The 27,250-nt window shown below is 40.5% G+C and overlaps 1 long non-coding RNA gene across 1 annotated transcript; it reads left to right on the forward strand.

Moving 5' to 3' along the window:
* Positions 1–267: 267 nt before the first annotated feature.
* Positions 268–6,890, forward strand: LOC132656652 (uncharacterized). Its single transcript, XR_009594372.1, has 3 exons — positions 268–1,140; positions 3,888–4,019; positions 4,585–6,890. It is a non-coding gene; the product is annotated as an uncharacterized LOC132656652 (long non-coding RNA).
* Positions 6,891–27,250: the final 20,360 nt, after the last annotated feature.

Here is a 27,250-nt window from a genome sequence, read left to right on the forward strand (position 1 = left end):
TGTGCCATAAATGCTGGATTTCGTTAGTAGCAGATGAACTGCATTTTGAGGCAGGCACACACACACACACAGAGCAAGAGCGGGAGAGCAAGAGATATGGGGGAGAGAGAGAATGTGCAGGTGCACGCACGCACACATTTTCTCCCAGGGCTTTAAGTACTTCAGTGTCACATGCAAACCCCTGGTTCACCACAGGAAAAAGAATTCTCGGAGCATCTGAATGTATGCGCTGTTTCTTGGCAGGGACGGCCGAACGGGCGCATGGAGCAGCCCGATTTCAACATGATGACTGAAACTCGGCAGAGTCTACGGGAAGAAAAGACTAAAAGACAGAGGTATTGTGTCATAGATACCAATGACAACATGAAAGGTAAGAGAAGATCAAGGGCAAGAAAGCTGCAGCAGCTGCCTTCTCTAGCCTTCAGCCTGGCAGGCATGGCCCATGCAGAGCATGATGCTGCTCAAGTGTGACTGGAATCCCGTCAAGAAAAACACAAAGACCAAAAAGGCAGAACTTCCCATGGTGAAATGAATTGACTGACCAGTTCTCCTACTCAGATATTCTCAGGAAACATTTCAGATTTAGGATCTTTAAGGTCAAAAATGAGTTATTCTCTTTTGCTTCTGGAGAAGTCCATGTCCAGTAACTTTCTAGCTTTCACGGATAAGGAAAGTCTTCTATAAAATCTGGCTCACATTCAGAAACAGCTTTGACCAACATATCTGTGGGGGAAATATACAAAGTGAACCAGGCAGAATCCTCACAGTGCTGAGGATACAGATGATAAAAAGGCAGCAATGAACGTGTCTCAGGAGTTCATGTAGAGAGGACATGCAAAGTGTGGCAAAGGGCAATCCCTCAGGAGGACAGTCTGTGTTTACCAGGCAAAGAGCAGAGGGGGAGCCTTTAACACAGAGTTGACTGTCGTGGAATACAACAGATACCGTCATGGAAGCAAAGACTGTGATGAGTGTCAGGCCCAGTTTAATAACAGTCAAGAATCAGACAGTGGATCCTCTCCCCTTCCTAAATTGCAGAGCTGTAGAAGAAAAATAGATAGTCTTTGAAAGTGGCCAGGAAAGCTATTCACGATGAAAACAACAGAAGAGAGATTGAACTCCATTAAACTGAATCAAAAGGTAGGGATTTTTTTTTCTTTGTCTCAGCTTTGACCTGGAGTTCCTAGTCAGTGAAGTTTGTCAAGATTATGCTACTTTCTAAATTCGGTTCCTCGTAAAAGAGGATGAGGGAGGAAGGGTGGGATGAGGGTCCTAACTCATTCGTTGATTAGCTTCAAAGACATGGCTCTAAAGTTCTAACATTTTTCAAGTGTGAAGAAATTTGCATTCAGAAGAGCAGAGAGGGAACTTAAATCCACTTTCTCTAAAGTAAAACTCTCCCAAAAGGGATGGGAGCTCTGGAGCTTGTGGGAAAAGCCTGAGGGAGGTTCTCAAGGTGAGGGGTAATCGGGACCACTGCAATCAGAAAACTCCTAGAAAGCTGCCAGTTCTGAGGCTGCATTCTTCCCACAGATAGTAACACAATGTCTCACCACTATGCTCACCGCCACCACCCTTACTGACCCAGCTCTTTTCAGCTTATTTGTTAGTCGGCTTTTACCTAAGGTCCTCCTGGCAATGCGATAAAGCAAAAGCGATTTTGTCTGATGTGCTGTCTGACAGCCTCCTGCCCTCTTGATGAGAGTGGCCAGTTGCCATCGCCTCAGCAAACGCAAGCTAGAAATCCTAAATTGCCTACGATTAACTCCTCGTCTCTGTCCAAGATTTATCTGTTCACACATTTGTTCAGCAGTGCTAGGCCTTGTGCTGTGAGAGAGAATGACCACCTACTCTCTCAAAGCACATAAGCTCAGCACTGCGCTTACTAAGTACGCAAACTCCGGACATCACATGTGCTTGTGATATTGTCTGAGCTTGGTGTCTATTGCTGTGATAAATATTGTGATCAAAATCCACTTGGGAAGGAACGGGTTTACCTCCACTTAATACTTCATAACCCATCACGGAGGGAAGCCAGGGCAGGAACCTAAAACCAAATACTGAAGCAGAGACTGCGGAGGAACACTGCTTCCTGACTTCTCTGCTGCTTTTCAGCTGCCCGAAGGTGGCACTGCAGACAGTGGGCAGCTCTCTCCCACATCAATCATTAGTGAAGAAAATGACCCACAGACTTGCCTAGAAGACAAACCGACGGAGGCAATTCCTCAGCGGATCCTTCCTCTTTCCAGATGACCCTACCTTCTGTCAAGCTGACAAAAACCAATCAGCATGAATATGAATAGGCAAAATATAAATATTTGTGATAATCCCTATGGAAGTTCTTTCTGTCGTTTGAATTATTACCTATGTTTTTCTTACCATTTTATTTGTGCTTATGATTGTTCTGCAGGTTTGATGTATATCACAAAAATGGCGATTTTTGTCAATGAGGATGCTAAGTAGCAGGGCAGAAAAAGGAATCTTCCAAGCTCATGTGGCTGTTAACTTGATATGGGCTTTCTGATGTGGGTGTTGGTGGCTCTAGGGGGTGATACCAAATTGAATACCACACAGAGCATCGCCCACTAACAGTACAAGAATCTGCAATCTGTGTTGATGCTTACCTTTAATGACAGCAGCACACTGGGCCTGATAATAAAACTCTAGTCCTTTCAGAACCTCAGCGGCAGACAGCTTAATGAAGCAAAGGGACCCTTCTCCCAGCTCTGAGAGACACCATTCCAAGCACCTGGGGCAGAGTCAAGCACCTAAGGAAGTACCTGTCAAGTCCCCAATTCCAGACCGTACTTACAAGTTTGCTATAGTCTTTGTGTAGCACTTGACCTATGTGATATGTTCAATATTTATTAAGCTAATTCACCACAGGCATCACAAAGAATGAAGGGAAGAAAGCAGACATTAGCCACTGCTATTAACAGATAAGTGTAAGACCATCACAGTGTAAATGTGTCTGGTGTTACCTGTGGTCACCTCAAGTACCTCAGTCTTTCTGTTTCCTCTTCCCTGCCCTGCTCTAGACTTCATTCCATGGTTTCCAGGTGCAGCTGTTCCTCTGGGAAGACAGTCTAGATCTCTGCTTCTCTCCTGCACCTTCATTCTAAAGGCTGCCCCACTGAACCAATCAGTGAGTGATCAGGGCACACTGACACAGGTCCCCTTGGCACCTCACCAAAGAGCCAGATATAATGACTTTCCTAGAGGTGTTCACAGACCAATGGCTGTCAGCCATTAAGAAAGCACAGTGACCAAGAACTGGGCAAGGCTTTGCATGGAATGTCCTGTCCACCCTCACAGTCATCTGATGAATAAGACAATATTACTCTGTGAAGGCAGACGTGCACTCATGAATTCAGTTAACAACGTCCAGGTATGTGTGCCCCCAGAGTCTGTAAACCCTACAACAGCCATTTCTGATAGCACAGTTTATGGAAGGGCAGTGTTGGAAGCTATGTTCTATCTCACAGCAGCCCTGCCCTCATTTCACATTTCCACCACTATTAGTAACCGTCCTTTAAAGACAAAACAAGAACAAACACACACAAACAAACACAAAACAAACAAACACCTGCTCTCCCTCTCTCTATATATATATTTCTGTCCTAACCACCCCACCATCAAAACTTTTCTGATAGGTGGCTTCCCAGCATAACTAATGCTCTTCCTGATCTGGCTGCAACTTCGCTCTCCTGCATTATCCCCTCATCCCAAGGCCTTATTGTATGTCTCCCACCCCCAATCAAATCAGGCTAGAACAGGTATCCAAGAATGCTGTAGGGTCAAAACAAGGGCATGAGAGGGGAGAAGATCAACTTTCAGATTCCAAAGCTGGTTTGCCAGTAATTGGCTCCTCCTCTGTTCTCCCACAGGTAAGAAAAAAATGATGTGCCTTTATTGTAAGAGATTAACTGGATACCATACCCAGAGCACAACACAGTGCCCAGCATTTGGCACAACAGGTGGAACCTGGAAGGTAGTTCTCTGCTGTCCTACCTGCTCAGGTAGGAACATTACCTGCAACCTTTTTTCCTCTGAGGTGGTTGATTACCCATCCTTTAAGCTCAGTCACCTCCTCTAAGCAGCCAGTAGCAGTGTCCTCCAAAAGTCCTCATTCCTCCTTCTCCTGACCTCTTCAGCATTCACTTCTGGCCTCTAACACTTTAAGCTGGATTTCAGTGATCTGTCTGTTACTTGCTTCTCTCTTCTGTTAAAACTATGAGTTCTGCTGTTGCCTGTATATCGGTTAAAAACAATACTTAGCACCCAGTGAGCTTACAAATGTTTCTTGACTAGCTTAATGTTTTTCTCTACTTACAAGATTATCACTAGTGTTTGAACAATATTTTAGTATGAAAGCAGGGCCAATGGTGTGTGGAAAGGGAGATTTTTCTCCTAAATTTCCAAAAACATCAACTTTCCATGCAAAAGCCATTTTGGCTCCAGAACCTTTGTCTGCAAATTATATTGGCCTTCCCTTAGAAGCATGAGGGAATTTTTATGACAGGAAAAGCTAATGCTTACAAAACCTTTTCATTGTAAACGTTGATTATTTATGAACTCTTCCAGGAAGGAGACCCTCTGGACACTGGCACATGGGAGAAGCCATCCCCCCAATTTATAATGAATGAATGTTGGAGTAAATCTCTTCATTAACCAGATAGAGAGAGGAATTTACACTCCCAAGTAATCACTCATCTCTTCAACCACAAATACCCGATAGACTCTGGTTCCGGACTAGTCTCTCATGGGACAGACCTCTTTCTGACCTGCTGCTGAGTGCACGGATCATGATGACAGGTAGACTCCTCAAAGCTAGTAGCCCAGAGCGAACCCAGCTACAGTTCTGGAAACCCATGAGTGGTCTTGGCTGGTGAAACACAGTCCTTCGAGCAACTGAGGCAGGAGCCCATTAAAGCTGTTAATTTTACATGCTGTGGCACAACAAGTTTATAAATAAATAAGAAATGATCCCCACAATTCCTTCCTCCGCATTTCTCTGCACCTTGGCCACAGCGCGGGGGATGGAGGGGGGTCCAGATGGCCCTTCAAAAAAGAAAAAAAAGAAGAAGAAGAAGAACAAGGAAGAGGGCACAGCAAGAAAGGAGGCGTTCCTGTCACCAAGATCTGAGGATTCTGGTGCTGATGCCTTTAGCATTGGATCCAGCTACTTTCAGGAAATTCCCATCAACTTGCCTTCCATGGCTAGACATGCTCAACTTGAAATTATCATTCTAAACTGCAAGAGCAAAACACAGATGTTAGAGTTTCAGAAAAATGTACTGTTGGGGGCCATTAGAAAAAAATACTGTTTAAAATATATAACATATGTAACTATTAAATACATAAAAATCTCATGTACCAAGAGGCAAAATATGATGAAAGTTGCTGAATATTTTAAGTACCTATATTGCTGCATAAAATGGTTTTGTGCTGTGGAATTTTCTATTGCAGGAGATTTATGAAATTTTGTCAAAGTGGTAGATCATGCTGAAGTCAGGGGAAATACTAGCACACTTTGGGTTGCTTTCTATTTTTAATTAAGTTTGAAACTGTATCTTTGCACTTGTGAGTGTGCACATAAATAAATGCATGTAAGCGTTGGCATGATCAACACTCATGCAGGTCTGTGCACTGTCCAGCTGCACTTGCAAGATGACTCTCCCCGCTACAGCCCACTTGGGGCTCAGTCTGTGCACCCGTTAGAGTTGCTGTCAAATGACAAAAGTCTACCTCCTCGCTCCTCACCCTCCCGCATCCTAGGAAGATAGAGTTAAATAAGCCCCAGGGAGGGCTTCCTGACTTTCCAACCCGCAGACCTAAGCCAGGTGGAGTGTTTTGTGAGGCTGGCCATATTTACCCATTCCTGAACATGGAAAGGGGCTGAGCTTTAGTAGCTAACTCAAATCCACCTGCTGCTGATCCCAGAGTCTTGCTCAAAAGTACTCTTGAGAGTTAAGTTATTTAGGATACAAAACACTAAGCAAGCATGAACTAACTGAAAGAACCAAGCCACAACAAAATAGCTCAGATACACACCGCTGCCGGCCTAGGGTGAAGAAAGAAAGAGAAAAAAAAAGCAGAGAATTCCCAAGGAACGCCACTAGAGTCCTTTCTGTCCATAAGCTGCCCCGAGCCCACCTCCATTTCAGGATCAGCTCCCAATCTCGATCATTCCTGGAATGCACAACCCAGCATGCAATCATGTACTCTGTTGTCCTGTTCCCCTTCCTTTCCGTGGGCTTCTTTCTATCCAAATACAACTGCAGTTCTTTTTATAGGTCAGTGACACTTTCTCTGGGGTCTACAGCTTTGGCATACATTGAAAGTTTTAATAATTGCTTCTTAATTGCAGTTATTAAGTCGTTCTGGGATCCCTAGCAATCTCCCTGCATATTTTCTCGTTATACATGATTACGTTTCTACTTCTTATACAGCTTATTCTGTAACTTTTTAATATAAAACTACACACAGATTCAGCTAATATTTTCTAACACTACATGAAATTCCACCACGGAGTCCTGTCACAATGTATTTAGATATGTCCATATGGGTACTCAGGTAATTTGTTACATTTGCTAGAATGCTATAATGGCAAGTGCACAAAATAAACACATCTGTGTCCTTTTGTACTTGTGCTTTGATTTCTTCAGACTTCAGGAGTGGGACAAAGTTAATGGTTATTTTGAAAGGTTTCAAATTGTTGAAGATATTTCCAGTTTGCTTTCCTGAAATGTTTCAAAGTCACCCACCAACAACACTTTGAGTGTTCATTTCAGCACACTCTTGACAGTACTGGCTACTTTCAGCCTTTTTACAATTTAGCATCACAAAAAAAAGAGTTGGTTAAAACAGAAGGGAAATGGGGAGAAAAAGAGAGAGAAAGGAAGGAAGAGAGAGAGGGAGGGAGAAGGGAGGGAGCATTTCTCTGACTGCTCGAGAATTTAACTTTCTTTGCTATTCATTTGCATATCTTCTTTTAAGGACTGACTTTACTTTTGACTTTTTATATTAAATGTGAAGCCTTTCACTGTACCTTATGGATGTCTTTTATGTGTAAATGACATACAGATTGTTCCTCCAGATAAATCTCACACCTTGTAAACTTCTTGGGGACAATGACTGCATCTTATATCTTACAAGCCCAAGTTTAGCATATTTCAATGTGTTCATTTGGGGATATTGAATAAATCCATTCCACAACTTCAACGAATACTGAACTACAGTGATTCAGCCACAAGGTCTGAGCCATCATTTATATCCTCAAATTTCTAGTAGATAAAGTGAAGTTTTTACTTTTGTAGACTAAGTAAAATTCCCGGTTTTATGCCCAGTACTCTATTCAGCTTCCTACACCTTGGGTTTATCAAAGAGATGTCTCTGGCCACAGAGGAAGACATTGCAGCCAGTCCTGATGAGGCCTGATAGGCTGGCATCAGATGGAAGGGGAGGAGAACCTCCCCTATCAGTGGACTGGGGGAGGGGCATGGAAGGAGTTGAAGGAGGGGGCTACAGCTGGGATACAAAGTGAATAAATTGTAGTTAATAAAAAATAAATTAATTAAGTTAAAAAAGAATCTACCTGAACCCAAGCATACTCTATAGGATTATAGCTATAAAGAGCATGGGGGGGGGGGTGATGAAAGGAATTAAAAGAAAGTTCTGGGCATATGCAAATACAGATGTACACACAGACACACCACTACAACCACCGCAACCACCACCATTTCAGATCAGTAATTTATTTGTAGCACAAGTCTCCATTTTATGATATAGATACCATTCTTTGTCAATGCAGAAAGACAGAACACTTAAAACACACACACACAAATGAAAACATAACACAAAAGAAAGCTACTGGATGCTTACATTATGAACACCAGAGAGGAGGCTGATTTTGTGTAATGGCAAGGCAAGTTTTAAGATCTTCAGCAAAGACTTCAGGCATTTAGGAGAGCATTTAGAGCGAAGTACGATTTGGGGAGTTTGTTTTATGAAACAAAAAACTAACCTGTGAGATTTAGGAGATAAGTGTAAGATTACTCTATTGTGGGAGTTTGAATAAAGAAAGCAATATGTATCAGAAAAATGTAGGTGATCAGAAGAAGTCATGAGGTTTGAGATGAGGCAAAGGATTATTTAGCCTGTCAAGGAGTCCAAGTCTGGGCCAAAAACATGGAGGCCTAGTCATTTTCATCCTAATGGGTATCCCACTGTATCAAAAAAAGCCAGCTCTAAAGCTAAATACAAACTCTGACTAGCAGAGGAGATTTAGATACTGGGGCTTGTAGCCAAGCAAGGGGCAGAGCTTTGGGGTCCTGTAAAAATACTGGGGAAAAGATGGAAGGACCTGGAGGGGACAAGAACCTCACAAGAGTACTAACAGAGACAACTAACCCAGGCCAATGGGGGCTTACAGTTACAGAGACATCAACAAAGAAGCATTCGTGGTCTGGACCTAGGCCCCCTGCACATATGTGGTCAACGGGCAGCTTGGTCTTCATGTGGGTCACGTAGTGAGTGGAGGTTGCGGGAAGGATGTTTTTAACATGGACTCTATTGCCTATTTTTGGATCATTTTCCTCTGGCAGGGCTGCCTTGCCTGGCCTCAGTGAATGAGGATATGTTCAGTCCTGATGTGACTTGATGTTCTGGGAGGGTTGATATGGAGGGGCTCCCCTTTTCTGGGAGGAAAAGGAGAGGAGAAGGGGGAAGAAGGGGGAGGGGTGACTGGGAGGAGAGAAGGGAGGAGGCACCCTTAGGATGTAAAGTAAATAAACTGAAATAATATAAAAACTAAAAAAAAAAAAATTGTACAAAGGAGGAAAGAAAGAAAGAAAGAAAGAAAGAAAGAAAGAAGGAAGGAAGGAAGGAAGGAAGGAAGGAAGGAAGGAGAAAGAGAGAAAGAAAGAAAGAAAGAAAGAAGGAAGGAGAAAGAGAGAAAGAAAGAAAGAAAGAAGGAAGGAAGGAGAAGGAAGGAAGGAAGGAAGGAAGGAAGGAAGGAAGGAAGGAAGGAAGGAAGGAAGGAGGGAGGGAAAGAGAGGCTTGGTGCTCAGGGGTTTTTTGGGAATTCCTTCCCTGGTGAGACTTCAACAATGCTTACCCCTCTTTATAAGGCCCCAACATGAAAACAAGCTGGGATTCCACTCAGATGGAAACTCTAGGGACCCGAAGAGTTTAAGAGGCTTGCCCATGGAGCATGGGTGGTGAGAAACATACAAGGGTGTGGGGGACCCCAAAGCAGGGCACTTCACCAGCAAACATGATGGCTCACCCAATAGCCTCACAGACTCAGTTCTGCCCTTCGGTAAACCTTTCCAAGCTTATATACTCTAGTACCTACAGGGATTAGACAAAGTAGGGAATTAGGGCAGAATCATACACAAATGGTTCCCAGAAGCACTACCCTCTCCATGACAGTCCAGCACCCTTCACACCCCGTCTTTCAATAGGCTTCTTCCGGACAGTGTCCTGCATGCAGTGAACAGGACAGCTGTCCTCCTCAGAGGGCCACATTCTACAATAGCTGTCTTCAATAACTTCTAGTGAGTACATTTCACTTGTCTACCAGACCTCATCTCCTTTTTCTCTTTCAACTTCTTCAAAGAAGGGAAACGGTGAGCGAGAATCCAGCCTGGGCTCACCTGCAGTGACTGAGTCATTAGGCCTGCCACAGGCACTGTTACAGCTGGCTTTTGGATTTTATATAAATGGGCTCAGAAAAGAGAAATTACTTTAAGCCTTTAAAATTACTTTAAGTTTCTTCAGTTCAAAATAAGGTCTGGGATAATGACCTGTGTTTTGAAAGCTAATAATATGCAGTTCATTTATTCATAGGTATTTGTTAATAGAAGTCCATGAAATATATATAAATAAATATATATTTATATAAATGTATATATAAGTAAGTATATATATAAATATATATATAAATGTATATAAATAAATGTAATAATCCATTCTTTGTCTTGTCAGTTTACTAATGATAGATATTATAGCTCAAGAGCACTATATTTTTTTAAGGTATTTCTTTGTCAACTTATAAACACAGAATGAGAGTAACGTGTAAGCAATGCCAGTCACAGAGGTTAAGACCTGACCTGATAGATTTATGAGCATTAGGAAGGGAGGTTACTTTTTTTTGGAATTCACAAAAAAACGCTTTATTTGTTGTGTATTATATTTTATTACTTAAAACTAATTTTAAATTAAAACATATTTTCATCATATTCCTTCCTTCTTCCAAGTCCTTCCAGACCATCTCTTCCTTCCCAAACACTCAACTTTTAAGTTCTTTCACAAAATAAAAAACAAAAACCTAATACAACAACAACAACAAAAAAACCCTCACCAAACTGTAAACAAATAAAAGCACACACAAGACAACTGTGGAGTCCATTATTTGTGGGTAAGCTATCCCTATTCCTAAACATGAGACTTGCCACTGTCATTCCATTTGAGAAAACTGGTTTTCCTTCCCCCAGCAAATATAAGTGACAAATCAGTTATTAACTTTTATTCTAGTGGTTAGATTTTCATTCACTCACTCATTCATTCATTCATTCATTCATTGCTGCTCTTTCCATAACAGTCATAATAGGAAACAACTTAGATGTTCTTCAACAGAATGGATAAAATAAATTTTTACAGACATTTTACATGGTTTACAGCCATTAAAAAAATAGGACATCATGATATTTGAAGATAAATGGATGGAACTAGGAAAAAAAATCATCCTGAGTGAAGTATCCAGACCCATGGACACAAATATGACCAGTGCCTTCTTTAATCACCACCATTAAAATGCTTTATTTTTAAATAATTCACACAAACTCTTTGGTATTATATCTGGAAGCTAATAAATCATTAGTAGAAAAATAGGAGTGGGGAGTGAGAAAGAGGAAGCGTATGAAGAAAGGACCCTATTTTAACTTTATTTATTTTTTTTTTAGGAAGGAAGGTTACACAGTTAGAAGCGTTGGAGTGGGTTCGCCAAATAGGTAACACTGTAGTTCAAGATTTGAATCCAAGTCAATTTGCCAACATGAGATTAGAAAGAAAAAAGATGGATTTTACCTGAACAGATAGAGGACAGAACTCAGCAAAATCCTCAAGGAAGAGTCTCCCCACCCCTTGTGTGTGTGTGGGGGGGGGGGCAGCCTGAGATTCGGACTGATAAGCACTTCATCCTAACATTCATGACAGATGCTTTGGGTGTGTGGCAATAACTGGCAGCTCCCATGACATGGAAAGAGGTTCTTGGAAGAACTAGGTAGTATTTCAGAGCCTTTCTCTGAATAACTACAGGTGCAGTTCAGGTCTCTAGCTACCATCTGGAGCTCCAGTAAAGGACTATAAAGCAAAATAAAGCAGGAAGTAAGAGTTAAGAGCAGCTGTTGATGAGAGCATTGGCTGCATCCCACACCTCCATCCGCAACATTCATTCTGATTGGCTGGTTTCCAGGAGGCACAACCCGTAGATACTTTAGCACTCTTTAATATTCATGCAGCTAAGAAGTCTGGGTGGAACTTTTGTTGTGAATTTACCCCAAAGTTTTATTGTTCAAATCTCAAATTGTAGAAAACTGGAAATCCATTCTTGCTTTTATTTGTCTCTTGTTTTTACCTTTCCTGTGATATTGTATCTGAATGAGGTGCTGGGGAAATGAAAACCTTAGCTGGCAGTCAGGAAACCTGGGTTCTGTGTTAGTTCTGTGTGTAGGATAAATAATTGCATATGTATATATATATATATATATATATATGTATATGTTATAGTTATATATACATATATATATATAGTTATATATACATATATACACTGTATGTGTGTCTGTATGGGTGTGTCTCTGTGGGGGGGTGTATGTCTCTGTATATGTGTGTGTGTGCACATGTCTATGCATGTGTTTATACAAATTTCCAGTAATGCAAACATGTGGTGTGAGATCTGTTTAGGGTGCTGCTGTTGGAGAAAGATTTTAAAACCATGTCCAGGTTTCTTAGAATGTCAAAGAGCCTCAACTGTTTACAATTATTAATAGTATTGATAGAAATTCCTTAAATTGGTTTGGTTTTCCCCGACAGAGATTCCTTTAACCTTTAGCACCTAGAGTGTATATGGCATCGCTAAAGCAACAAGGGGATAGGACAAAGGTTCATTTGAACCTTTTTAATCCACAGAGGCGGCATTGCAAATTACCCTTAACAGGCGGTGGGTTCAAACATCAATAGGCCTGTTTGATTCAATTGCAAAAAAAAAAAAAAAGGAATACATCGTTCTTTGATCAGTTCATGGAAATACGGGATTAATCTTCGATTTAAAAGCAAGTCCTCACAACACACCGCTGTCTTGTATGTGGAACTTGCTCAATAGATTCCCCAACTCAGTATTTGGCAGCAGTGGATACCTGGGCCGGACTCTCCGAGCTGGCTTTAAGTTTCTGCTCTGCCCATGGGGCTCAGTGCTGGTAAACTGAATAGCTCCACTTTAAAAAGACAGAGTTGCCCGTTTCCCGAAATCAAACCACATGGAGAACGCAGGATCACGCCTTATGCTCGGCTCCGTGAGGAAGTTGTTTGCTTTCAACACGCCTGCCCTTCAGCCACCTCGCTCCCATCGAGACAGATAACATTCTGAAATCCTTCCTTCGCATAAATTGCTTGTATGTGTTTGTAGAAAGCCACTTGACTTCATACTCCATTCAAAAAGCAGTTCAAAGACGCTCATCTAATCTATTTCTTCTAAACAATGAGGCTCGTTTGACTGTAGGAAAAGAAAATATTGAAGAGTCTTCTCCGGTGGCTTTGAATACTGCCCAGGGAAAGGGCGCCTTCAGGGAACCGTTGAGACTTTGAAAACCCTAAGGAGCTTTGTAGCTGAAACTGCCCTTGTAACCTCTCGACAGCTTTTTGCAAACAAATCTTTTAAGCTCCGTCTAAAAGAGAGGTGAGCAACAATTTGAAGAATGAGGTTTTCCTTTGTGCCTGATTGTAGAGCTCAGCAGTTCCAACCTTTTTGTTGTATTATATTTCTGATCTAAATAAGGAATTATTTATTACCTGAAAACGGTGGTATTCAGATCCCAAGTCTCCTCTGAGTATTGACTTTGATCTCCAACTGTATGAAGAGATTTGGGGAGGAGAATCTTCTTATTTGAAAAAGCTAAGAGCCGTTCTTAGAAGTTGCCTCTCCAGGCAGAAGGTGCTCTGGGCCCTCGTCATGGGCATGAACCTCCCTTCCAACTTCTCATTCTCACGCTGCTTGTGTAACACACGTGTCCCCAGTAGATTCGTGCTTTATTTTTGTTGTCACGGATGGAAGGTTTTCCTCATGAAAGAAAAAAGGGTGGTGGGGGAGCATTTATTAACATTTTGGGGCTAGTCATGAAAATACACACCTATAAATGTAGCACTTTGAAGGCTAAGGCCGGCTGATCAGAAGTTCAAGTTAGTCTTGACTACAAAGTGAGACTTAGGCTTATGTTTCAGAATCAAACCACATGTGGGAAAATTCAGGATCAACCCTTGCAACTCAGCTCTGTGAGGAAGTTGTGTTTGTCTTCTAACACAAGAGCTACATAAGACTGTCTTTTTTTTTTTTTCCATTCCATAAAAGTTTCTGCTCAAATCATCGCGGGTTTAGTTTGTATTCTTCCATCAATGTTGTCTGGTAATATAGCCTAGAAAATCGATGCTCAACACTGAGCAAAACACAGTCTCCTGACTGTACCTGTTACACAACTGCCAGTTGGTGCCTCAGGGAGTTTGGTACCAGTGTTCACATTTAGCCTTGGAGTCATCTAAAACTTTAAAGAAAGTAGCTGAAAAAGTATAATTTAAAGACAATATCTCCTATTCACTAAACACTGTTTTGGAAGCAGAGTATTCCTCGTGCTCTGGGAAATAAAGTCCTTTTGCTTATAAAATACAAAGTCAATGTATAGTCAATAAATGACTTTAGAGCACTGTCTGAGATGAGAGGTGGAGGTGAGGAAGAGGGAGGACTGAGCATGGGCCAATGGGTCTGAGAAGTTGGAATTCAAGAAGACATGCCTATAGAGTCAAAGACTTCGCAAGACTGAAAGACGAGTCTCCTCCGATGATCACTTTGCTTAGCTCTAACAAGTGCTTACCATGCTTTGTCACATTTCCAAAACCCACAGCAGGTCACACTAACAAACTCTTGTCATACAAAGGAACTTTAATCAGAAGAGAAGGGGCCAGGATAGAAGTGGTAGCTCAGATAACACCAGAACTTGGGCAGCTGAGGCAGAAGGGTTTCATGAATCAGAAGCCTGGGCTGCAGAGGGGATGTCTGATATAGCCAGTTCTGCCTCAAACAAAGTAGCAAACAAAACCGGACAACTGTAACAGCAGCAGCAGCAGCAGCAGCATCTACTGCTAGGACTGTTCTGACCTCACTAAGAAAACAGATAGCCCCGTGCTAGTCAAGGCTGTGATGACAGCATGAGAAGCTTCTAAAGCCCTTGCATTTTGGGTAGTTATTTTGTAGACCAGAAAAACTTTTCTGTAAAAAGCCAGTAAGTGAATAATTCAGGCCTGTCAAGTGATGTGATATCTATTACTATAACACAGCCACTGCCGATACACAAAGGAGCCCGTGTGTCTGTGTTCCAATGGGACTTATTTGAAAGGTGGATAGAGGGCACCCTTTCTACAGTTTGGAATTCCCTGGTATAGTCTGTAGCATCAGATGCTCCAGTAAGCCCTTACAGGCAGAATTGTATTAAAGTCCAGCCCTATAGCTTATGTCTATCATCATGGTCTTAGCTCAACAAGAAAGGATGGGGTGTACTCTGTGCTCATTTCATCAAGTCAAAAAAATGATAATAAATTATGTTATAAAGAGTTTATCTAGAACTAGAAAGAATATTGGGACTTAAGGAATAAATGTAAAACTAACTAGAAAAAGTTCCTGATAAAATAATGCACTTCTTGTATGTGAATGACTAAAGATCTTAGTCACGGCTTTTTAAGGGAGCATATAATGCATATTTTGGTCAAGATCAGCACCATTCAATAAATAATTACTAGCCACATAGAACTAGAGATCAAACCTGAATAGTTATATAAGTAACTGTTTACTTTTAATAGGGTTAATTTTAAATTTAAGAGTAGATTCTACAGTCAACATCTGGAAACCTTTAAAGTATATGCAACAAAACTTTAAACTTTTCAACATAACTGTTTGGGATTTCTAAGTACAGATCAAGTGTTTCTTATGAAAACTTAGCTAAAGATATGCTGTTAAGTGTACAATGCACATGGATTTCAAAGCCAGTACAAATGAGGAACAGTGGATAATGATCATTTTCACATTGATTAAATATTGAAGTCATAATATGTTGAATTAAATAAAGTACTTGTACTAGATTAAGTAAAATAGATTTTAGATTAATTGTATTTCTTTTTATGAAAAAAAGAGTGAGTTTCTTTTAATGAAAGAGTTATAGTGTACATGTATGAATTATATTATATTTCTCCTGGACAAACTATCCAATATATTCCTATTGTTGGAACATCCTAGTGAGGGGAAGCAATCTATTCTTGTGATGGACACCATAACCCAAAACAACTTGAGGAGGAAAGGGACTGTTTTGCATACACTTATAAGTCACAGTTTGTCACTGATGGCTTCACAGCAGGGACTCAGAGGTCACGCAGGAATATTTGGTACTGGCTCAATCTCTGGGGCTTGCTCGGCTGGCTTTCTTATATAGTCTTGGCACAGCTGCTTAGCCACAGCTCCACCCACAATGGACTGGGTCGAGAAGGCCACAGGCCAATCTGATCCAGGCAATTCTACAATAGAGGTTTCCTCTTCCTATGCTGTATGTGTGAGAAGTCGGCAAAGAGTTGGAGATAAGTGACTAAAGCCATAGTCCTTGGCATTTCAGTGCTTTGTCTCCACTTAAACTGAGATGCCTTTCTGGAAACAAAGCCTTCTTTAGATATCGTTAGCTGGTGGCTATCATAAGACCAGTAGCTGAAACCAGTAGTTGTGGTACCCAGGTGACGGACCCTATTCTTCCATAGATTCAGAGACTAAAGAGTGGCCAGACAAAAGGAGCTCAAACAAACATGCAGCTCTATGCTATTTTATTTTTTTTACCTGGGGGAGAAGGTGTGCATACCACAGCACACATGTGAAGGTCAGAGAACAACCTTTGGAAGCTGGTTCTCTCCCTCCACCACAGGATCTAGGACTGAACTTAAGTGTCATGCTTACACAGCAGGCTTGTACCTGCTGAGCCACCTCTTTGCCCCAGACACTTAGCTTCTGCTGATGCTCTGAGACAGAACCAAGGAGATTCAGCTTTGCCCAAGATTCCATGGAAGCAAACTGTCTGGTGGCAAGACTGAACCAGACCAGGAATTCCAATGGCCTCATCCCTTTTCATTTTCCCCACTACATTTTTTGTGTAATACACACGAAAGGTAAAAGTCAAAAAGAAACAAAAAAGAAAAATAACAGCAGCAATTTTGTTCACTAATCTGAAACTTCGGCAATAAAGAGGTAAATTTATAATAAAAATAATAATTCTATCAAGAACTTTCTCTTGCTGTAAGCCAGGGGGGTAATATTAATCAAATAGTAGCAAATTACAAAGCCTTGTAGACCTGGAGGCAAGTTAGAAAAGCAGAACACAGATGAACTAAGAACCAGGTCTCGAAAGCATGGGAACCTAAGTCTGACCCCCAGAACTCATATGAGGAGAATGCCATAGTACATGTTTAGCCACAGGGCTGGAGAGTTAAAGGCTGTCAAGGTCCAGGTCCTGACCAGCCAGCCTCACCTACTTGGCTTGCCAGGCTCCATGCCAGTGAGAGCCCTTGTCTCAAAACAAACAGACAAAGGTTGCCGGTGACGCTACAGCCACACCTGAGATGAGTTGCCTTATATTTGCATATGCAAACACATGTAAATACACACATACACACACACACACACACACACACACACACACACACCCCTCATGCATTCAAAAAGCAGAGAAAGAAACAAAGATTAGGACACATTTAAAGGGACGCTGTGGAAACTGGCAATGCTCAATTGCTTGCCCGAATATCGAATACATGGGAGAGATCATTTTATAATAATTTATCAATAATGTACTTTGTCACACACATTTTTCTGCATGTGAGTTGCATTCTTAAAAAAAATTGAGAAACATGTTTTTTAATCATTAAAATAAATTAAATTCAATATTCAGTAACCAGAGGTAATGTTTGTCGAGTGTAAGCATGGCGTGAGACCCTTGACTTGACTGAGGGATCTCAGTGACACACTAGTAAAAGTTTCAGGATTAAAAAGTTCACCCTCCACAGGGTCTTTTCTGAGACTGACATTCAACCAAGGACTATGTATGGATATAACCTAGAACCTCTGCTCGGATGTAGCCTGTGGTAGCTCAGTAACCAATTGGTTTCCCAAAGTGAGGGGAACAAGGACTATTTCTAACAGGAACTCAATGACTGGCTCTTTGGTCTCCCCACCCCCGAAGGGAGGAGCAGTCCTGTTAGGCCACAGAGGAGGACTTTGCAGCCAGTCCTGAAGATTCCTGATAAAACAGGATCAGATGAATGGGGAGGAGGTCCTCCCCTATCAGTGGACTTGGAAAGGGGCAGGGTGAAGATGAGGAAGGGAGGGTGGGATTGGGAGGGAATGAGGGAGGGTAGCGGGATACAGCTGGGATACAAAGTTAATAAAATGTAACTAATAAGAAAAAAATAAAATTATAATAAATAAATAAATAAATAAATAAATAAATGGAAGTTGGCCCTCAGGCCCCATGCCCTTCAGTGGATGACCAGCACAAAATGAATTCAATAGTATTTTTGGAGGTTTTTTTGGTTTGTTTATATGTTTGGGTTTTGTTGTTCTTGTTGTTTTATTTGTTGTTTGGTTTTTTTTGTCTCATAATACTTTGTGCATTTTTTTTACATTACTAGTCTCTCTTTTGCTTGTATGATATAGTTTCCAATTTTGTGTTTCTGTGGGTTTTGTTTGTGCATATATGTGTGAATGTGAGAATCTGTGTGTCGTATGGGGTGAGAGAGAGTATGAGTGTAAGAGTACGTGTATCTCTGTGTATGTCTGTGTCTGAGTCTAAGTATGTGTGTGTCTCTGTGTGTGTTTTTGTGTTACTAGTGTTTGTCTTTGTTGCTTGTTTGGGGTTTTTGTATTTTTTTTTCTTTTGAATGTGTACAGAAGAAAGAAAGGAGACACAGAATTGAATGGATTTGGAGTTAGGAAGGATCTGGGAGGAGATGAGGGAAGGCAAACTATGATAAAAATATATTGTAAGAAAAAAATCACTTTCAACTAAAAAACTTTTGAATATAAAGGAAGGAATGGAGGTGGGGAGAGAGAGGTCCCGTGATGTTCAAATCTGAATACGATGGATGTGGCAGGTCACAGGAGACTGGCTCACCTCAGAGTGCAAATGTCAAGTGCAGGGGCTCTTGGGTCACAGTGGCGCCCAGCTCACCTTCAGCTTCTGCTCATACTGTCCGTATGTAACCAGCTAGCCCCAAAATCAGAGCCACAAAACACCACCATTGCACCTTGCTCTCAAATTCTGGGGGTCAAGGGCTTGTGGAAGTGCTCATTTTGTGATACTTCTGTTCACATCCATTCATTTATTCACTCACTTATTTGGAGGCTGGTGCATACATACCATGGTGCACCTATGGAGTTCAGTGGACTCCTGATGGGAGTATTCTGTTCTTCCACCATGTGCAGTCCAGGAATAGAGTTTAGGTCATCAGGCTTGTCAGTAAATGCCTTTGCCCAGCGAGCAATCTCGCTGGCCTCCATGATGCATTTGTATCTAGCACTTACAGGGTTTACTCAGTGATTCTCAGCTGGAGGATGAGCCACCCTGGAACATCTAACACCACCCGAAGGCAATGGCTGCTTGTTGGAGCACAGAGCATGCCTTCCCTCGGCTCAGCTTCTACACAACACCACAGCCTCAAGGCAATCCATCTTCTCTAGTGTCAACTCAGTGCTCTGAGTGCAAATGTTCCAACAATCAGAGCAGAAGTCACCACACCTTCTATTTCTAGTCAAAGACCCATCAGATTGCGAGATGAAGTTACCATTAATTCACCCAGGTTGACAATGAAGGAACACATACTTAATTAAGCCCTTCACAAAAGACTGGTGAGGTCACACTGAGTAAGAACATGCCAGAGCTCTTGTGATACCTGTTAAAATTAACTCTTTCATTAAATTTGAAATTCTAGCCTCTCTTTCCCCCACATTTCCCCCACGTGTGTGTGTGTGTGTGTGTGTGTGTGTGTGTGTGTGCGTACTGAAGAACTACACCAAGGCTGTGATCATGCTAAGCAAGTGCTCTCCTCTGCTTAGCCCTTTAAAACTCATAATCACTTAACTGATTCATTTGATGATAGTGATGAATATAGCACCAGCTCATGGGATTATTTTAGATAGTGGTGACAAGAAATCATACGCTTGATACACTGTCAGGTTGTAGGAAAAGTTCGAGAAGCATGTTCTCCTTAATCCCTGTTAAGATGGCAGATGCTGAGAAAAAGTGGAAGAGAACAGAAAGACGGCTCCAAGAAGAGTCGGGGGGGGGGCATCCCGAGATGGCAATATGGCACAGGAATCAATGTTGGCCAATGTCTAAATGGAAACATACCTGGCTGCTCAGTTTTCCCCAGGACTGGCCTTGGCATTTTGTCAAGCAAGCAGTGGGAGATGACCTGTTTACAGAAGTCACTTTCATTAGAAACATCAGATTGTCTTCATTCCTAGGGTTACCAAGTAAAAATAAAAGAGGGACCCCACTTTTGACACATCCTGACACTGCCAGCAAAGAGTAATCTTTCTTGAGTCTCTAAACAAATGAACACCAACCTTTCTGGGCCATGATGGTGTCTTGGGATTTAGCACAGAAATGGAAGTGTGTAACAAACTTTAAGTGAAATAAATGGATCTCATCCAAACAACTCCCCAATGGGCAGGTGGAGGGGATCTGTGTTACAGGATGCTTTATTAATACTTGATGGAAAGAGCCTAAACCCCTCTGCCAGTTGCCAGTTCTGAAATAAGCCTTTATATAAAACCATGAAAACAGGAAGCTATGTAAATTCACACTCGGCTTAGTCCTAAAGTAATATTTTCTGTTGTATAACCGTTTTAGCAGACATCAGTTGACAGTCAATCAAATGATGATTTGTGCCATTTATAATTGCAAAAATATAGAAATGCATTGAAGGCGAGATGTTAATAAACATATTATGTTTTCTATATAATCCTAATTTAATATCTAGTAGGTATTCAATAATTGACATCAAATCTGGGTAGAAAACATAATATGTCAAACCCCTCTTAACGAATACAAATTCATGCATTCCAAAAGTCATGGTGATTTTACTTTGACATAGAAGGAGTTGATTTAAGTCTTGGACTTTGAGTTTTTAATCCAAAGAACATTAGGGAAAAAAAACCCTAAGAATATGTATTTCTTTTCTAACGTGGGCATGGGCCCTGGTAAGCACAGAGGGGTATACACAGTTAAATAAGAGCCAATTGCTATTGTCCTGAGTAACATCATCTTGTGAAACAGACAGAAGTATACATTGATAACTGTATTATGAAGCTCATAAAGATCAAATATAATAGAGATGAAACATCATTCTTTGGGGATGTTAGAAACAAGCTGATTCAGTACAGCAGAGAATGGAGAACATAGGTTTCTGAGCGAAGTGCTATTAGAATGGGGGCCTTAGATAATGGGTGGAAAGCACATTGAAAGTCTAATGTCACCAAATGGAAACAACAAAAGAAAAAAAGCTGTAGAAGGAGGAGGATGTGAGGAATATTCCAGGAAGAGCAAGTGATTGCTGTGTGAGATTCATGGAGCCAGGGATTCCCTTTATACCTTTTCACAATTTTTCTGGAAATGGTAGAAACTTATTGAATGTCAAATAAATGAAAATTGAGTAGTGTTCATTTGCATTGTGCAAGGGATATAAAATTAAAATGTTATATACAAACCTAGAACCCCTGCACAGATGTAGCCCATTGCAGCTCAGTGTCCAAGTGAGTTCCCTAGTAATGGGAACAGGGACTGTCTCTGACATGAACTGATTGGCCTGCTCTTTGATCACCTCCCCATCAGGGGGATGCAGCCTTACCAGGCCACAGAGGAAGACAATGCAGCCACTCCTGATGAGACCTGATAGCCTAGGATCAGATAGAAGGGAAGGTGCCCTATCAATGACTGGGGAAAGGATATGGGGGAAGAAGAGGGAAGGAGGGTGAGGTTGGGAGGGGAGGAGGGAGGGAGCTACAGGTGGGATACAAAGTGAATAAACTGTGATTAATAAAACTAAAATATATCTTAAAAAATAAAAAATGTTATATACAAGAAAAAAGAAATATTTAAAATTAATATCAAATTCAGTCAAAATTGCAATAAATTGTTTAATATACACACTGTATGGCAGTGTTACTTCAGAAATTTTAACATGTTATATAAAAATTCATGAAGACTAGGATGTTTAAAAGCACAAAAGAGATAAAATGTATAGATTTAACTTTCAATATATTTGTAATAGTGAAAATCTGTGAAAGAATTTAACCCGTGGTTACTGAGTGACTCTCCACACAGCTCACCATAATAGTTAAGAAAGCCAAGAAGCTATAATGACTGCCATTATTGTCTCAACCAAGACAGAACTTACTGCTCTTATAAAAAGTAAGCTTCAAGCAAGCTTCATGGCAACAACCAAACGAAGCTGCAGCACTTACACAAGTAGAAGAAAGATCGGAATAGAAGCTTAACACTGTATAAACATAAACCACAAACAGAGGCAATAAGAGAAAAGTGTAGGAACGAGGACTCTACAAGCACCCACAGAACAATTAGCCAAACGCTAAGTACATATCTCTCAATAACACATTTAAGTTTTATGTGTTAAGCTTTCTTACCAGAAGACATAATGTGAATGAATGTCCCTTTAGCTTCAATTATGTGCCGCCTATATGAGACCTGCCTGAGCTTTAGAAACACAAGTTAGCTGGAAGTAAGGGGTTAGAAGTATCCCACACCATTGTTCAAAAGAGGGTAGTTGCCACTAGAGGAGAGAGTTAGTCATCAGCCTAGCTACAAACCTTTTGATCTACAGTGTTAACTTTGTACAGTGGTACAATAGTGTCACAAACATGGAAGCAAAGAACCACTGTCTCGCTGGATTTAAGGCCTGCCCCATGAGACAGAACCTATGAAGACACTGCTCAGGTAGCCAAGAACATGAGACTAGCTGGGCCCTTGACGTAAAGGAAAACCAATATTACCATTCTTCTACAAGACTGTAGCAATCCCAGGGACTTTTAAAGGCCTTCTGCCATGTGAGTATGTTGTTCAGTGCCTTGTTCAGCCATCATCAGTGAAGCTTACTCCTGCAGTAGATGGGAACAAATAAAGAGACCTACAAATGAATGATGTGCAGACAGTGAGCGACCCTCGCACACTCAGTCCTAAATAAGATGTCTCCCTCAAATCCCTCCTTTCAGAGATTAAGGAACCGTATGGAAGAGGAGGTGGAAAGATTATAAGGGCTGGTGGGGATGGCGGGAACCAAGGAAAAAAGACTTTCTAGACACAACTGAACCAATGCACATTTGAACTCACAGAAACTGCAAGTACAGGGCCTGCCCAGGCCTGAGCCAGATGGCGTCCCAGCTCCCATGGGAGGGGACATGGGAGGGGACATGGATACAAGCCCCCAAACCTAACCCTAAAGCTCTCTCCTATTGTCAACAGTTCACAGAGAAAAATCAATTTTCTAACAGTCTCACTAAGCATGTAAACTACACTCAGGGGCCACCTATGCCCCACAGTTGATAGCCAATACAAAATTAATTCGGTGGCAATTTTTGAACTGTTTTTGGTTTGGTTGTTTGTTTGGCTTTTGTCTCATGATGCTTTGTCCAGGCTTTTTTTTTTTTTAAACTTTACAGGTCTTTGCTTTTGTATTACGTTTTCTGATACTCTGTTACGTTGAGTGGGTGGCGCAGACCCAACAAGACAAATGCCACATATTCTCTTCACTTTCACTGGTGGTTTCTAGCTCTAAATCTTCAGTTTTGAGTAACCACAAAACCTAGAAAAGGGATTATGAATATGGGTGGAAGGAGCTCTAAAGAGGAAAATAACAGGATAAAGATGATATGAAGAGGGGAATGGGGAAAATAAGAGCTTGCTTTAAGATCAGAGAGGGAGAGCAATAGAGTAAGAGGAATCAATGACACTAAGGATGCTTGACCCTAGCCTATCAGGTCTCACCAGGACTGAGTGCATTGTCCTCCTCTTGGCCTGGTAAGGCTGCTCCCCCCTCAGGGGGGAGGTGAGCAAAGAGCCAGCCACTGAGGTCATGTCAGAAACAGTCCCTGTTGCCATTACTAGGGAATCCACTTGGACAGAGAGCTGCCATGGGCTACATCTGTGCAGGGGTTCTAGGTTATATCCATGAATGGTCCTTGGTTGGAATATCAGTCTCAGAAAAGACCCCTGTGCCCTGATTTTTTTGGTTCTGTTGCTCTCCTTGTGGAGCTCCTGTCCTCTCTAGGTCTTATTGTTAATATAAAAAAAGAAAAATAAATAAACAAACAAGCAAAGTATTAAAAATACTTGAAAAGCCATAGGGAACCATATTGTCTTATATTTATCTAAGCTTACCTGTAATACACACACAATTTAGATAAATATAGGCCACATGGAATAATAACTCTTCCCTCAAGAGCCACAGTTGTTATAACAACAACTCCGGTACCAAGTATGAGAAACATCCTTTTTAATTGTTGGTCAGAGGAGTTCAGATACTACCAAACAACATAGGCTGTTGCTGTTGGTCATAGCTGCCTCCCTGAACTTGAAGTCGAGTCCCTATTGCTGAAGATACTGTGCACTCAGGGATCATAAGAGCTGAACAGGATCTGGCCCAAAATCCTCCTCCCTGGAGACCAACTTTGATGGTACTGGGACGTGTTATACAAGATGACACTTAAGGAAAGCAATCAATAGTCTTACCCAGCTGTGATGCCTGTGAAACACAAGACTCATCACCATGACAAAAATATCCTTGAAGTTGCAATAGTGGTACCTGTATCATGGCAGTAACCAACATGTGTCTAATTGGACTTAGGGTCTACCCAGCAGGAAGGAAATCATGTCTTTTACTGGAAACCTAGACAACCACCCATGGCTAGTAAGGTCATGTGTCTTAGAAGAGAACTTAATACTTTATTAAACCTATGTAATACCTAACTGCATGCTAAATACATGTTCCTATGCCTGCAGATAGTGTACCTCTCACCCTCATCGAAGGAATTTCTTTTTTACAACAGATGGAGAGCGTTATAGACCATACCTGCTCAAAATGAAGAAAACAATTGACCAGGAGGTACTCAACCCCAACTGACATAATACCTCTACACCTAAGGCTCAGGGAAGTTCAAGGAAAAAAGGGGAAAATGATTGTAAAAGCAGGAGGATCAGGAAACCTGCTGTAAGATTCTGTCTGTATACATGACAGGGAAGCTGCCCTCTTGATACCTTAACAGGATGGCTGCCTACACAAGACCTGAACAATAACAGTTGAAATGCCAACATGGATAGGGGAAAGGTTATAGGCCCATGACCCTTAAATGAACAGGTACAACAAACTAACAACTGCTGAAAAATGGAGAATTAGCTTTCTCCTGTACGTTTAGCCAACGCCAAGCAGTGAGCTCTAAAAAATAGACACGCAAGCAAAGAAAGAATCAGAAAGAATCAGCAGATTCTATTCACATGATTGTGTGTTTGTATGTGTGTTTCTGTGTGTGTGTTTGAGTGTGTAAAACAAAAACAAAGGAAACAGGTCACAGATTTGAAAAGAAGTAGAGGAATTATGGGAGGGTAAAGAGGGAAAGAAGGAGGAAATGATGTAATTAGATTTTAATAAATAATCCAGAAAGAACAACTTAATGATTAGAAGACAAATAAACCAAAAAAAGATTAAAACAACATTTTTAAGTCAGTAAAACAAAGAATTGGCTTTTTAAAAAAAATAAACAAAATTTACCAACCTTAGATAAATTATCTAATAAAATAATGAAAAGGCAGAAGATACAATATAAAAAACGGAAGATGACACATTAAAACAGATCCCTCAGGAATAAGAACATCATTAAAAGACTATTCTGAACAATTGCATGGCAAAATAACTTAGAAGAAATGGATAAACTCATAGAAAAAATATTATCTACAAAGACTGAATCAAAATAAATACAGAGCTTAAACAGACTAATAGTAGAGTTTGAAGTAGTAATTGAAAGCCTTTCAGCAGTTGGACATAGAGACTGACATCCATAATGCCAGCGCTTGGCAGACCGAGACTGAGGCAGGATTATCATGAGTTTCACTAGGTGGTTTAATTAATTCCAGCCCAGCCCATGCTAGAGACTGTGACTCTGCCCAGTGCTCATGCGTACAAATACACATATGTAAATACACACGCACATACACACATATACACACATAGCAGAGCAAAACAAAAACAAAACAAAAAAACTTTTAACTTGCAGTGAAAAACGAGCAGGACCATTTGGTTTTAAGTTTGAATTCAGCAAAATGGTTAAAGAACTGTTTTCAATACGTCATGCTTTATGCCAGGTAACAGGACTGAAAAGACTACATCTAAACATACATTTGAAGGCTAGCATGCCTTCACACCAGAGCCAACAACACTGCCGGGAAAACAGCTACCGTCTAATCTCAAATAATCATTGGTTAAGAAAAAAGAAAAAAGAACAAGATGAACAAGCAGGATTTGTTCCTGCCATGCCATCCTGTTTTAAAATAAACAACTCAATCAATACAATGCATTGTAACAACAGAATGAAAACTAAAAAAACATGATCATCTCGTGTTCAGATGGAGCATTTCATGTAAACTCCTGACTGTTCAGAAATAGCTGAAATTTTCTTAATATAATAAAGGTCATGTATGGGGAAACTTAGAATTTTAGCACTAAAAGATAGAACAAAGCAAAAATGTGCACTTTTGTCACTTTTACTAAATATAACTTTGGAAGAACAAGCCAAAATATATATATATAGCAAGAAAAAGAGAAAGGGACACAACAGATGACAGGAAGAAGTAAAACTGCTTGTTGTTGATGAGATAATCTAATGTCTAGAAAATATCAAGGACTTCACCTGAAATTAACAGAATTGATGATAAAATTACCCAAAATGAATAAAATTGATGAATAAATTTAGTTATGCCACAGACTACAATGTCAACAAACAAAAGCCAGGAGAGTTCCTATACATTGTTTTATATACACACACAAATGAGAAAACAATCTTATTTATAATTGCATCAGAAGGAAAAAACACTTTGGAGTTAATATGAATGACCAAGAAATAAGAAATAAATACACTTCTAACTATAAAATAATGTTGACAGAGATTTCAGGGGAAATAAATAAGGATACAAACATATCTGCGTCTACAGACGACAGAACTAGTACTATCACAATGTCCATTCTGCCAACAGTGACCTACACAAGCAGTGCACCCTCGGTTTCTAATGGATTGTTCACAGCGGACAAAATTTACATGAAATCATAAAAGCCACATAACGTGAGCAAAAGAAAACAAAACAAAAACAAACAAAGCCACACAAGCATCATAGTAGTTTGATTCAAAATATATTGTAAAGCTATTATCTCTAAAACAGAAGGGCACTGATATGAAACAGATATGCTGATCAATGTACTGGGATCCAAAACTCAGAAGAACCCTCATACTTATTGCCAATTGTTTTTAACAATGGTATAAAGAAAAACACATTGGAAAAGGACAGGCTCATCAATAAATAGTACTGAGGAAACTGGACACACACAGCGGAAGAATAAAACAGTACCTTTGTTTCAAAATGTAAACAAAAATAAAAATGGATTTAAAATGAAAAACTTAAATTTAAGACCTGAAAGCATAAAGCTATTTAAAGAATAGCTGATAAACAAAAATCTCTATTATATTGTATGGGCAATGGTTTTCTAGCCAACACTCTAAAAGTATAGTCAATGTTAACAGAAATAAAGAAATGGGATTGCATCAAACTAAAAAAAAAAATCTCCATACATCAAAGGAAACAACAGAAACATAAAGAACCTTGGAACACTA

Source organism: Meriones unguiculatus, chromosome 9 (genome assembly GCF_030254825.1).
Source record: "Meriones unguiculatus strain TT.TT164.6M chromosome 9, Bangor_MerUng_6.1, whole genome shotgun sequence".
Taxonomy (NCBI): Eukaryota; Metazoa; Chordata; class Mammalia; order Rodentia; family Muridae; genus Meriones; species Meriones unguiculatus.